This window comes from Kogia breviceps, chromosome 6 (genome assembly GCF_026419965.1).
Source record: "Kogia breviceps isolate mKogBre1 chromosome 6, mKogBre1 haplotype 1, whole genome shotgun sequence".
Taxonomy (NCBI): domain Eukaryota; kingdom Metazoa; phylum Chordata; class Mammalia; order Artiodactyla; family Physeteridae; genus Kogia; species Kogia breviceps.
In genome coordinates this window covers 59,835,705-59,851,496 of record NC_081315.1, presented here as the reverse complement: position 1 = coordinate 59,851,496, position 15,792 = coordinate 59,835,705, and the positions used below count along the sequence as shown (strand labels likewise).

General features: G+C 35.1%; 1 protein-coding gene across 4 annotated transcripts in view; it reads right to left on the bottom strand.

Moving 5' to 3' along the window:
* Nucleotides 1–15,792, bottom strand: part of BMP2K (BMP2 inducible kinase) — a 136,246-nt gene that overhangs the window by 99,660 nt on the left and 20,794 nt on the right. Inside the window, exon 1 of one of the 4 annotated variants that reach the window (XM_067035900.1) lies at nt 5,611–5,651. The exons of the other annotated variants lie outside the window; for them this stretch is intronic. The gene's annotated coding sequence lies outside the window, so the exon portion shown is untranslated. Of the gene's footprint in view, nt 1–5,610; nt 5,652–15,792 lie in introns of those variants that run through there. 4 annotated transcript variants of the gene reach the window in all.

Below are 15,792 nucleotides of genomic sequence, written 5' to 3'. Positions count from 1 at the left end.
CTGGCAAAAACTGTCAAAACCTCTATTTTCACAACTCTGGAAATTATACAAAGACTTGCAATAATTCAAGGAGCTTCTTTTATTCAAGAAAAATGACAATTTCAGTAAAAACAGTGAGCTTTGTGACATCTTAACTTGTCCTATTATCATTCTCTCCCAGCTCCACAGTAGCCTTGAAAAGATAAAGCTCAACCACAGTAACTGCAGCTCTGCAGACAATGGAAGAAATAAAACAGGTTTAGACTTACCAAAAAGGCCAAGACTCATCACTATTAGACCTGTCAGGTAGCTCCCTGGAAAAGCTCCATTCTCAGGGTTTGTCTTTATTTAACCCGACTCATAACTCACACTGCAAAAAGCTCTATCACTAAAGTGTTTGGTGACCAGAAAACTACTAGAGCTAATCAATGAATTTGGTAAAGTAGCAGGATACAAAATTAATGCACAGAAATCTCTGGCATTCTTATACACTAATGATGAAAAATCTGAGAGTGAAATTACAAAAACACTCCCATTTACCACTGCAACAAAAAAAATAAAATATCTAGGAATAAACCTATCTAAGGAGACAAAAGACTTGTATGCAGAAAACTATAAGACACTGATGAAAGAAATTAAAGATGATACAAATAGGTGGAGAAATATACCATGTTCTTGGATTGGAAGAATCAACATTGTGAAAATGACTCTACTACCCAAAGCAATCTACAGATTCAATGCAATCCCTATCAAATTACCACAGGCATTTTTTACAGAACTAGAACAAAAAATTTCACAATTTGTATGGAAACACAAAAGACCCCAAATAGCCAAAGCAACCTTGAGAACGAAAAATGGAGCTGGAGGAATAAGGCTCCCTGACTTCAGACTCTACTACAAGGCTACAGTAATCAAGACAGTATGGTACTGGCACAAAAACAGAAATATAGATCAATGGAACAGGATAGAAAGCCCAGAGATAAACCCACACACATATGGTCACCTTATCTTTGATAAAGGAGGGAAGGATATACAGTGGAGAAAAGACAGCCTCTTCAATAAGTGGTGCTGGGAAAACTGGACAGCTACCTGTAAAAGTATGAAATTAGAACAGTCCCTAACACCACACACAAAAATAAACTCAAAATGGGCTAAAGACCTAAATGTAAGGCCAGACACTATCAAACTCTTAGAGGGAAGCATAGGCAGAACACTCTATGACATAAATCACAGCAAGATCCTTTTTGACCCATCTCCTAGAGAAATGGAAATAAAAACAAAAATAAACAAATGGGATCTAATGAAACTTAAAAGCTTTTGCATAGCAAAGGATACCATAAACAAGACCAAAAGACAACCCTCAGAATGGGAGAAAATATTTGCAAATGAAGCAACTGACAAAGGATTAATATCCAAAATTTATAAGCAACTCATGCAGCTCAATAACAAAAAAACAAACAACCTAATCCAAAAATGGGCAGAAGAACTAAATAGACATTTCTCCAAAGAAGATATACAGATTGCCAACAAACACATGAAAGAATGCTCAACATCATTAATCATTAGAGAAATGCAAATCAAAACTACAATGAGATATCATCTCACACCAGTCAGATTGGCCATCATCAAAAACTCTAGAAACAATAAATGCTGGAGAGGGTGTGGAGAAAAGGGAACACTCCTGCACTGCTGGTGGGAATGTAAATTGATACAGCCACTATGGAGAACAGTATGGAGGTTCCTTAAAAAACTACAAATAGAACTACCATACGACCCCGCAATCCCACTACTAGGCATATACCCTGAGAAAACCATAATTCAAAAAGAGTCATGTACCAAAATGTTTATTGCAGCTCTATTTATGATAGCCAGGACATGGAAGCAACCTAAGTGTCCATCAACAGATGAATGAATAAAGAAGATGTGGCACATATATACAATGGAATATTACTCAGCCATAAAAAGAAATGAAACTGAGTTATTTGTAATGAGGTGGATAGACCTGGAGTCTGTCATACAGAGTGAAGTAAGTCAGAAGGAGAAAAACAAATACCATATGCTAACACATATATATGGAATCTAAGAAAAAAAATGTCATGAAGAGATTAGTGGTAGGATGGGAATAAAACACAGATCTACTAGAGCATGGACTTGAGGATATGGGGAGGGGGAAGGGTGGGCAGTGACGAAGTGAGAGAGTGGCAGAGACATATACACACTACCAAATGTAACTTAGATAGCTAGTGGGAAGATGCCGCATAGCACAGGGAGATCAGCTCGGTGCTTTGTGACCACCTAGAGGGGTGGTATAGGGAGGATGGGAGGGAGGGTGACGCAAGAGATATGGACACGTATGTATATGTATAACTGATTCACTTTGTTGTAAAGGAGAAACTAACACACTATTGTAAAACAGTTATACTCAAAGATGTTAAACAAAAGTAAAAAATAAACTGAAAAAAAAAAGTGTTTGGTGAACACAATCAGCAACAATTCTATAACACTGCAGCTGTCTTAGGCAGTGACACAAGGTGGGGATAACAAGAAGTTCACCAAAATAATTTACATAGAAAAATAGGAAACAAGATATCTATAGGGGCCTTTGAAAAGCTATGACACAGTCCTGGGAACTGAGAAGGCCACACACACATACAGAGTACAATGGCATGCCCAAGGCAGAAGTGAGAAGGCCCTAGTCTCTCATCTCTGGCTAACACTGAGGTTCTGCAAAAGAAGGAAAGGCAGGATAAGCACAGTTATAAACTGCATCAGAAAACTGAATTCCTATCAACACACACATAAAGCCCCTTGGCAAAAGCTGGAAGACTTACTGATTCCAGGTGTTTAACAAAATATGTCTTATCACTAGATGACCACTAACCTAACTGAGCAGACTTCAGGGGCATTAAAAATAATAATAATAATAATTCAGACTTTACAGAATCACTCCAGAAAAGTCACTAAACAAAAACAACAACAATAAATCCTGGGGAGTGGAGGAATCTGATTTCCAGAATTGCCATATTATGTTATTTAAAATGCCCAGTTTTCATCAAAAATCTATCAGCCATGAAAAGAAATAGAAAATTATGGTCCATATAGAAGGGGGAAAAAAAGCAGTCAAGAGAAACCACCTGAGGAAATCCAGATGTTGGACACACTAGACAAATACTTTAAGTCAGCTATTACAAATACATTGAAAGGACTAATGAAAACCATGTCTAGAGAACTAAAGAAATGTACAAAAATCATGTCTCCAAGTAGAGGCTATCAATAAAGAGTCAGAAATTACTTAAAAAAAAAAATCTTTAGATTCAAAAACACAATCAGGCTGAAAGTGAAAGAATGGTAACGTATATGCCATACAAATGTTTGTAACCCAACAACAAGCCAGAATAGTTATACTAACATCAGGTAAATTACGCTTTAAAACAAAAATAGTTACCAGAGACAAGGAAAGGCTTTTTATAACAAGAAAAGGATCAATTTATCAGAAAAATACAATAATTATAAACATACATATACTTTAAAATGAAAGCCAAAACACATGAAGCAAAAACTGACATAAATAAAGAAAGAAATAGATGTTTAAACAACAGTAGTTGGAGAATTAAAAAGCTCACATTCAATAATGGACAGAATAAGTAGGCAGAAGATCAACAAGAAAATAAGACTTGAACACTATTCACCAACTGGACCTAGAAGACATTTATGTAACACTCCCCTCAGCAATAGCAGAAAGCACATTTACTAAGTACATATGGAACATTCTACAGAATAGAAAATATGTTAGAGCATTAAAAAAAAATACATTTTAAAAGATTGAAATCATACAAAGTATGTTCTTCAACCACAATGGAATAAAACTGGAAATCAAATACAAAAATAAATTTGAGAAACTTCACTTATAAATAACCAATGGACCAAAGAAGGAATCACAAGGGAAATGAGAAAATACTTCAAGATGAATGAAAATGAAAAAAAAAACACAGCATACCAAAACTTAGGAAATTCAGTTAAAGAAATTCTTGGAGGAGAGCTTACAGCTTAAACAACTGAATCGAAAAAGGATGAGAGATCTCAAATCAATAACCTAACTCCCCAGGTTAAAATCTAGAAAAGGTGGACATGTTATACTCAAACCAGAAACAAGGAAATAATAAAAATTAGAGTAAAAATAAATTAAGTAGAGAATAGAAAAACTAATAGAGAAAATCAACAAAACCAAATTTTTTTCTTTAAGAATGAAGAAAAAGAAAGAAAAACGGAGTTGGAGAAATCAGGCTCCCTGCCTTCAGACTATACTACAAACCTACAGTAATCAAGACAGTATGGTACCGGCATAAAAACAGAAATATAGATCAATGGAACAGGATAGAAAGCCCAGAGATAAACCCATGCACCTATGATCACATAATCTATGACAAAGGAGACAAGAATATACAATGGAGAAAAGACAGTCTCTTCGATAAGTGGTGCTGGGAAAACTGGACAGTTACATGTAAAAGAATGAAATTAGAACACTTCCTAACACCATACACAAAAATAAACTCAAAATGGATTAAAGACCTAAATGTAAGGCCAGAGAAAACTCTTAGAGGAAAACAGGCAGAACACTCTTTAACATAAATCACAGCAATACCTTTTTTGACTCACTTCCTAAAGTAATGAAAATAAAAACAAAAATAAACAAATGGGACCTAATGAAACTTAAAAACTTTTGCACAGCAAAGGAAACCATAAACAAGACAAAAAGACAACCCTCAGAATGGGAGAAAATATTTGCAAATGAAGCAACTCACAAGGGATTAATCTCCAAAATATACAAACAGCTCATGCAGCTCAATATCAAAAAAACAAACAACACAATCCAAAAATGGGCAAGACACCTATATAGATATTTTTGCAAAGAAGACATACAGATGGCCAACAAACACATGAAAAGATGCTCAAAATCACTAATTATTAGAGAAATGGAAATCAAAACTACAATGAGGTATCACCTCACACTGGTCAGAACGGCCATCATCAAAAAAATCTACAAAACAATAAATGCTGGAGAAGGTGTGGAGAAAAGGGAACCCTCTTGCACTGTTGGTGGGAATGCAAACTTATACAGCCACTACGGAGAACAGTATGGAGGTTCCTTATAAAACTAAAAATAGAATACCTTATGACCCAGCAATCCCACTACTGGACACATAACCAGGGAAAACCATAATTCAAAAAGAGACATTCACCCCTATGTTCACTGCAACACTATTTACAACAGCCAAACATGGAAGCAACCTAAATGTCCATCAACAGAAGAATGGATAAAGAAAATGTGGTACATATATACAATGGAATATTACTCAGCCATAAAATGGAATGAAATTGTGTCATTTGCAGAGATGTGCATGGACCTAGAGACTGTCATACAAAGTGAAGTAAGTCAGAAAGAGAAAAATAAATATCGTGTATCACTTATATATGGAATCTAGAAAAATGGTACAGATGGACCTATTTGCAAAGCAGAAAGAGAGATACAGATGTATGGCTATGGGGGCAGGGGGGGTGAGAATGAGTTGGGACATTGTAATTAACATATATATTCTACTATGTATAAAATAAGTACCTATGAGAACTTACTGTATAGCACAGGGAACTCTACTCAATGCTCTATGGTGACCTAAATGGGAAAGAAATCCAAAAAAAGGGGATATATGTATACATATAGCTGATTCACTTTGCTGTACAGCAGAAATTAACACATTGTAAGGCTACCATACTCCAATAAAAAATAATAAAAACAAACAAAAAAGAATAAAGAAGAGATACTACTATCAACATCACATAAATAAAAAGAATTACAAGGGAAACAATTTTATGTCAACAAATTAGATAACCTAGATGAAATCAATACATTTCTATAAAGATACAAATTACCAGACTGACTCAAAAAGAAATAGAAGATTTAAATAAACCTGTAGCAAGTAAAGATATTGCATTAGTAATCAAAACAAGTCCAACCAAAAAAAAGCCCAAGACCAAATGACTTCACTAGTGAATTGTATCAAATGTTTAAAGATGAATTAACACCAATCATTCACAAACTCTTCTAAAAAGCAAGAGGAGGGAACACTTTTTAATGCATTCTATTAAACCAATCACATTGAGAGAAATTACAGGCCAATGTCCCTTATACTACAAATGTGAAAATTCTCAACAAAATAATAGCAAACCAAATCCAGGAACATACTTAAAAAAAAAAAAAAAATTATACATTGTGACCAAGTGGGATTTACCCCAGGAGTGCACGAGGTTGGTTTAACATATAAAAATCAATCACATAATAAAACATATTAATAGAATAAAAAAGCACATGATCATCTCAATAAAAACAGAAAAACATTTGAAAAAATCCACCACTTTCATGATAATAGTGCTCAACAAACCAGGAATAGAAGGGAACTTTCTCAGTGTGATAAAGGGCATCTACCAAAACATCATACTCAATGGTGAAAGACTGAAAACTTTCCCTATGCAATCAGCAACAAGACAAGAATGTCTGCTCTTTCCACTTCTATTCAGTACTATGCAGGAGAGTCTACCCAGGGTAATTTAAGTAAGAAAAATAAATAAAAGAACATTCAAATTGAAAAGAAGTAAAAATACCTATTTGTAAATGACAATCTTGTACATAGAAAAGCCTGAAAAATCCACACAAAAAGGAGCTAATAATCAAGTTCAGCAGGTTACACAATACAAGATCATTATTGTAAAATCAACTGTATTTCTATATACCAGCAATGAACAACCTGAGAAAGAAATTAAGAAAACAATTCCATTGATAATAGCATCAATAATCTTAAAAAAAGTCATAAACTTAACAAAAGAGATGAAGGACTTGTATACTGAAAACTCCAAAACATCACTGAAAGAAATTAAAGATCTAAATAAGTATAAAAGCATCCCTCATTCATGGATTGGAAGAATGAACTGTTAAGACAGTAATATTCCCCAAGTACTCCCCAAATTCCCACTTTAAAAAAATAAACTCCCAAAATCTCTATCAAATCCTTTTTTCTCTCTTTTTTTTTTTTTTTTTTTTTTTTTTTTTTGCCTAACTAGACAAGCTGATCCTAAAATTTATATAGAATTTATATAGAAACTCAAGGGGCTCAAAGTACCAAAACAATCTAGAAAAGAAAAAAGTTGGAGGACTCACACTTTCCAATTTCAAACTACCTACAAAGCTAGAGCAATCAATATAAGGACAGACATATAGCTCAATGGAACAGAATTGAGAGTCCAAAATAAGCCCATACATTTATGGTCAACTGATATCCAACAGGAATGACAACACAATGAGAAAAGAAGTCTTTTCAACAAATGGTGCTAGGACAACTGGATATTCACATGTAAATGAATGAAGTTGGATGGACCTCTACCTCACACCTTATACAAAAGTTAACTCAAAATGGATGAAAGACCTAAACATAGAGCTAAAATTATATAACTCAGAAGAAAACATAGGTGTAAATCATCATGACCTTGCATTAGGCAATGGTTTTTTTTTAACACATGACACCAAAAGTACAATCAACCAAAGGAAAAGAAAAATTGGAATTTACCAAAATTTTAAACTTTTGTGCTTCAAAGAACGCTATTAAGAAAGTTAAAAGGGGGCTTCCCTGGTGGCACAGTGGTTGAGAGTCTGCCTGCCAATGCAGGCGACACGGGTTCGGGCCCTGGTCTGGGAGGATCCCACATGCCGCGGAGTGACTGGAGTGACTACTGAGCCTGCGCGTCTGGAGCCTGTGCTCGACAACAAGAGATGCCGCGATAGTGAGAGGCCCACGCACTGTGATGAAGAGCGGCCCCCGCTTGCCGCAACTAGAGAAAGCCCTCACACAGCAACGAAGACCCAACGCAGCCAAAAATAAATAAATAAATAAAGTTAAAACATTAAAAAAAAGAAGAAGAAAGTTAAAAGACAAAGACAGCGGCACTGTTAATAAAATATTCAATTTGAAACCCTAAAAAAAGTGAAAAGATAATCCAAAGAACAGGAGAAGATATTTAGAAATCCTTTATCTGATAAAAATCTAGTATCCCGAATCTATGAAGAACTCTTACCATTGAACAAGAGAAGACTAAGAATCCAATTTTTTAAAGATCAAAAGATTTTAATAGAAATTTCTCCAAAGAATATATATAAATGACCAATAAACACATGAAAAGATGCCCAGCATCATTAATCATTAGGGAAATGCAAATCAAAACCATAATGAGATACCTCTTCATACCCACTAGGATGGCTATACTCAAAAAGACAGATGGTACAGCCACTGCGGAAAACTTTGGCAGTCCCTCAAGAAGTTAAACATGGGGTTACCATATGACCCAGTAACTCTATTCCTAAAAGTATACCCAGAAGAACATTCACAAAAAACTTATACACAAATGTTCAGAACAGCATTATTTATGAGAGCCAAAAAGTGGAAACAACCCATACATCCATCAACTGATGGACAAATAAAATGTAATATTACCCAAATAATGTAATATGACTCAATCATAAAAATGAATGACATAGGATACATGCTAAAACACAGATGAAATTTGAAAATATACTAAGTGAAAGAAGTCAGACAAAAAGGCCACATATTATTCCATTTACATGAAATGCCCAGAATAGGCAAATCCATAAAGAAAGGAAACAGACTGCTGACTGCAAGGGTTTGGGGCAAGGAAGGAAAAATGGGAAGTGATTGCTAATGAGTACAGGGATTCTTTTGGATTGATGAAAACAAAAATCTATAGAATTAGATAGTGGTGGTAGTTCAAATATGCTAAATACAGACGGTCCCCGACTTACTATGGTTCAATTTATGACTTTATGATGGTGCAAAAGCAATAGGCATTCAGTAAAAACCATACTTCAGATTTTGAACTTTGATATTTTCCCGAGCTAGGGTTATACAGTAGGACATTCTTTTGTGATGATGGGCAACAGCAGCGAGTCATAGCTCCCAGTCAGCCCAATGATCATGAGAGTGAACAACTGAAACACTTCCAACCATTCTGTTTCTCACTTTCTGTATTCAATAAATTACATGAGACATTCAACACTTTATTATAAAATAGGTTTTGTGTTAGATGTTTCTGCCCAACTGTAAGTGGGCAGATGTAATATAAATGTTCTGAGCATGTTTAAGGTAAGGTAGGCTAAGCTATGATGTTTGGTAGGTTAGGTGTATTAAATGCACTTTCAACTTATGGTATTTTCAACTTACAATGGATTTACTGGGACACAGCCTCGTTGTAAGTCAAGGAAGATATGTATACTAAAATATACTAAAAATCATCAAATTGTACACTTTAAATTGAATTCTATGATATGTAAATTATATCTCAATAAAGCTTTTATTTTAAAAATCAGAGTATGTCCAAGGAATTACAATTAGTACCTTATAGCTGAAGCACAGGTCCCAAACTATGAAGTTATGGGAGATGTGGCATGGTAAAGAGTCAGAAATAATTCTAACCATGAAAGATCACTGCTAAGATCATTGTCCTAAGATGCCTGAACTCTGTCCTGCATAAGATAAAGAAACCACAGCAGAATTTTAAGCAAAGGTTTATATTCATTAGATTTGCATTAGAAAGTAATTGTATTCCTATACAGGAGCAACCAAGAGAAAAATGGAAAAAATATAAATATATCATTTATGATAGCAACAATATCACCAATAACAACACCAAGGAATAAATCAAACAGAAGATGTATGAGAGATGTACGAGGTAAATTATAAAACGTTAATAAAAGACAAAGAAAACTTAAATAAGTGGAGTTTTCTATATCTATATATGAAAAAGAAGGCTCCATGTTACAAAGTTTTCAATTTCTCATAGATTATTTTATAAATTCAATGTCATTTAAATAAAAATCATAATAGTTTTTAAGGAATTGGATATGCTGATTCTAAGGCTCACAAGAATAGCTAACAATTTTTTAAAGAAATAAGATAAAAGGAATGGGGTTAGTCACTTTACCAATTATCAAGATTATAAACTCTGATAAGATTATATAATGGCATAAGAACCACAGAATAACAGAGAAAACTCAGAAACAAATCGACTTATATACGAAAGATATTTTAAAAATTGATAAATGACATCAGAAACATTGCATATATATCACTGGGAAAAGGATAAATTAGTCAATTAGATCTTTACCCCATAACACATCAAACATAAATTTGATGACTTAAAGATATAAATATTAAAAAATTAAACACTAAAAGTTTTTAAAGGAAAAGGTATGTATGACTTTGAGGTAGGGAAGAATTTCTTACATTAGATATTTTTAAAACTAAAAAAGATGAAAACTAATAAATTTGACCATATTAAAATTTAAATTACAATTTTTGTTTCTAGCAACATGGGAGGGAGACTACAGATTCATGGTAGACTACCTTCCTAGTACAGTAGTCCTTAAAATGCTGGATATAATAATCATGGAGGCAGATCAAGAGAATTCCTTGAAACAAAAGGAAACAAGAAGAAAGCATGAATCCATAAGCTGCATTGGAGCCAAAGGCCAACACTGAGAAAGGCAAAAGGCCACAATGGGACCACCACATAAAGCCTAGATCCACAAAGCACTTCACCCTCAATGTGAAATAGAAACCAATCCACCCTACTAATGATGCTAAAGAGATATATGCCTCAACCTTAGCCTCAGCTCTGAATGAAGTGGGACAGTCTCCTGAGACTTTCCAAGCAAAAAAAATTCTAAGCCAACAATTTAAAGTAGCTCAGGTGGGTATACCCAGAAGTCTGGTAGAGATAAACTCACATTTTCTCTAGAGGAAGGCACTCACACCTCAAAAAACTCCAACTGCTGAGATTCTATGGAATATGAGCACATAACAAATATTTTTTAAAAGAAGGAAATCACTGAGCACTCAAGAAACTAGCCACCATAAACAAAAGTCAGAAGAAACAATCAAACTACACAATGAGACTTGAAAAGACAAAAACACTGGAATTACCAAACACAGAATACAAAAATAACTATGTTCCACATATTTAAAGAAACAAAATAGGAAACTGAAAGTATAAAAAGGGATTAAGAGGTTATCAAAATTGACAGGGACAAAAAAAATTGGCCAGGCAATTTTATAACACCATACAAATTGAATTTCTAATATGAAAATTACAATAACTGAAAATGGTAAACAGTAGATGAAGCACACCTGAAGGAGGAAAACTGGAAGATATATCCAAATGCAATAGAGTGCCGATATATACTAAATGTAGCACAAAGGGTCAAAGACAGGTTATGGGAAAGAGAGGTTATAAGACTTGGAGGATATGGTGAAAAGATTCAATATACGTCTGTCACCTAAGAGGCATTGTAAGAAAGGATATGGTTGAGAATTCTCCAGAAGTGATGAAAGACACCAATCAGCAGATTCAGAAAACCCAAAAATACTAAAATAACAGAAAACCATACCTATACGATCACAGTAAAAGAATACAGCACCAAAGAGAAAACATCAAAGCCACCAGTGAGAAAATGCAGATTACCCACAAAGGCAATTAGAGTAACTACTAACCTCTCAACGATAAAAGCAAGGCAATGAAATTATATCTCCAAAACGCTGAAAGAAAATAACTATCTGCCTAGAATTCTGTATCAAGCAAAAGTCTTTTTAAAATGAAGATGAAATAAAAACTTTTCAGGCTAACAAAATGACCTTTATTAAAGGAACTTTAAAGGAAGAATGTTTCAGAGTAAAGGCAGCTGAGCCTAAATGGAAAGCCTGACATACAAGAAAGAATGATAAACAGGATAACTATTAAACACTGACTAATAAAATAAGTGTAATGTCTAATTTGTAGATTAAAGAAAAGTGAATATAGATGCAAAATCCTGGACAATAATATCACAAATCAGGAGGAGAGAATGGTGATGTTATATAGGAGTTAGAGCATTCTATGGTTCTCATAATATTTGTGCAGTAAATAGATACTAACTTTAGTCTTATGTTAAACAACCACTAAAAAATAGGGCGAATATATATATATAAAACTTCCAATTAATAGAGGGGAAAAAATGAAATAAAGGAAAGAGAACCTAATCAGTCAAAAAAAAAAGCAAAAAAAAAAGTTTTTAAAAAGATAATAATTAGCAAGCACTGTTTGAAGAGACTGAAGAGTCAAAGGCAGAAGCAGGAGACAAATTAGAAAGGTATTTCAGTATGAAGAAGGTCTCAAAAGGATACAGGAAGACCATTAATAAGAGGTTAGTGAGACATTAATACACACACCCACACAGCTACTTTAAGAGTCCAGGCAAAAGATAATAAAGGTATTGTATTCATAGAAAGGAGATGACAGACTCATCTCTCGTTTCTCCCTTGGCTGACTGAGTGGCCTTCCCTTCCAATGAAGACAGAGAAGTTGTTGATTTGGTGAGAAGTTCAGTTATTTTATATTTTAATAGTTTGATAGCATGTCTACAACAGAGGCAAGGAGGTGTGTACTACAGAGATAGAGATTTGGGGGATTTATGTTTGTGAATACATTCATCACATAGAGAGACTGTGGGGGAATAAAGGACAGGTAAAACATCAACACCAGGCAAAGGAAAACGAGCTCACTGAGCACTATGGAATGTTCTAACCCCATCTTAAAATATTTTGGACAATTGCTACTAGAAAAAAAAGTACTAAAAGAAAACTCTTTTTTAAAAACTTGTGAAATACAATGAAAGGTTTACAAAGTTTTTAAAATATATTCATCCTCCAAAATCTTGTTTATAGTTTTAGTATATATTAGATATTTCTTATATATAAGCAAGGCAATTCAACCTAAAGTCCATTAGCAGATGAGTTGTTTCCATTTTTTATTTTAGATATTTACTTATAATACAAATTATATTTTTATTAAATAAAAATAGCTCTATATCAAAGTTCTGAAGACAGCTGTAGTTCAAGCCTTTCCAATTTAAAACATTAACATGAAATGATCAGAGGAGTAGGAAAACCCATTTTTTTCAACACCTAGAAATTAAATTAAGCTAACTTGACACTAAACAACCTGCACCCGTAACTACATTCCAGAATTTGGTTCATTAAAGTAGAATTAAAATCATACATTACAGCCTATGGTTAGCAAACAAAAACCACAAAAAACTGTGTTGCTGAATGTGCATGAGGAAGTTAGGAGGCATGGTAATTCCACCTCATTCAATACAAGTAAGATAAACATTTTTTTTAAAGTCACAGAAGATATAGAGTGTACTGAACAGGATATGTTAACTCCTCCTGGCACTATCCTTTATCACTACACTAGCCCTAACATGTTGATGCTTATGCAAGCACTTTGTCTAACAATCTCAAGTGTGCCAAGTAAACACAGTGCCTTCTGTAATTACTTCAGAAAGGGAGGAGGGGACTACTGAGAGAAATCGCCACACAGAGCCAAAGTATCAGCAGAGAGCCAGTATCTATTACTTCAAGGCCTGATAGCAAAACCTTGGCACAGAAAACAGATACATATTTAAACATTCTGTGTAAGCCCACTCTACAAGTTTCAAATTGGTTTATCTCAATGTTACTAAACACAAGACTCAAACTGAAAGAATAGCTTGTTTAATTCCTCCTTTTTAAAGACAGCTTGAATCTATTTCCTGATTAATTAGGCCTGTCAGGCAGAGTAGAGCATATTTTTTCTCACCGGCCTCTACCATCCCCTGGGCTTAATATTCCATTGTCTAAATCTGCATTTTTCCTACTAATAGAAAACCATCCAGTATTATTACCCAACTAAGTGCTGTCCAACCACTTGGCCAGCCCCCTGGGTAAATGATGTAAATGACAGTCTGATTTTGGCCTGAGTTGACCAGCAGGGACCTCCAACCACAACAGGGCCACTTTCAGGGCTGAGGGAGAACCATCTCGGCACACCTACAACCCATCTGTGCATACTGGTATGACCGCAGCACATTAGTAATGAAGAATTTGGTCAAACTCTCTGAGAGTCAGAGATAAGACTAGACACAGGGACTTCACTTCCCTGGTGGTGCAGTGGTTAAGAATCCGCCTGCCAATGCAGGGGACACAGGTTCAAGCCCTGGTTTGGGAGGATCCTGCATGTTGCGGAGCAACTAAGCCCGTGCGCCACAACTACTGAGCCTGCGCTCTAGAGCCCGCGAGCCACGGCTACTGAACCCACATGCCACAACTACTGAAGCCCGCGCACCTACAGCCCGTAGGTGTGGCTCCGCAACAGAGAAGGCACCACAATAAGAAGCCCACGCACCACAACGAAGAGTAGCCCCTGCTTGCCGCAACTAGAGAAAGCCCGTGTGCAGCACCCAAGACCCAACACAACCAAAAATAAATAAATTTTTTTAAAAAAGAACAGAAACAGACTTACAAACATTTTATGTACTTTTAATAGAAAAGCCAATCATACTGAGAGAAAAATTGTACATAAAACTCTTTAAATACACACACACACACACACACACACACACACACACACACACACACACACACAAATATCTGAATCTGGGCTTCCCTGGTGGCACAGTAGTTGGGAGTCCGCCTGCCAATGCAGGGGACGCGGGTTCGTGCCCTGTTCTGGGAGGATCCCACGTGCCACGGAGCGGCTGGGCCCGTGGGCCATGGCCGCTGGGCCTGCGCGTCCGGAGCCTGTGCTCCGCAACGGGAGAGGCCATAGCAGGGAGAGGCCCACGTACCGCAAAAAAAAAAAAAAAAAAAAAAAAAAAATCAAGTGTCTGTGCATAGGTTAGAAACATAAATTCTCTATATGCTTTTACTTCCCATTATTTTCATGTATAAGTACCTATAGCCACTATTATCTAAGCTACTAAAACACAAAAGCTTGAATATCATTTTTAAATTGTAAAAATCACAGAAAATCAAGAAATATATTACACAGTAATTTGCCTATCTATACACTCTCTGAAATCCTGTGCAGGCTTTGTATGTATGTAAATTTTCCTGAGGAAAGGATCTATATAACTTTCATTAGATTCTCAAAGAAATATGCAATCCAAAAAAAGTTATTTTTTATTACTTCTACTGGCATATGCAGCAAGCATAACTTTTTCCAAATTCTGGCCCTATATATATATCCCCTATGAATTGGCTTCTAAGGGTACCTGACCTTTGTTGGCCTCACATTCCTTCTCTGTAAAAATGGAAATGGTGCTGTTGTCCTGTCCACTTAAGAACGGGTGAACACATTAAATCTGGCAACGCAGGAGAAAGTTCTCTAGATAATTAGAAGTCTCTATTAAAATATGTCAATATGTAGTAATTTGATAATGTTTATCATTGATATTTTCATCTGGCAGAATGGTCTATAAAGGTATTTAAAATTTCAGACAGAACGAGTACCATTAAAAAATCAAAACAAGTTTTGTCTTAAAAGCACTGATACCCAGACTTTAGTTCTCTCATTTAGCTTGTGGATCTTTAAGACATGCAGGTTTATATTAGAATATACTTTATTTGACAGAGCATAATAGTAATTATGTGTACATTTGGTTAACAATGACTAAAGCAAAACTCTTGAGTAAAGGATTCCAGATAACCACTGCAACTTCCCTAAAAATATTGCCTACCTGAAGTAATCTGTTCAGAGGCAACTGTTAAGAAAGTCACACCTTTGAAAGTACACGATCACAGCTTTTCTAAGAACAAATTCTTTTCAGAGTGAAATAAGTTATAGAAATGGTATATAAAGAAAGCTAAGGAAAGAAATAAAACCAGTTATTTCCTTAAA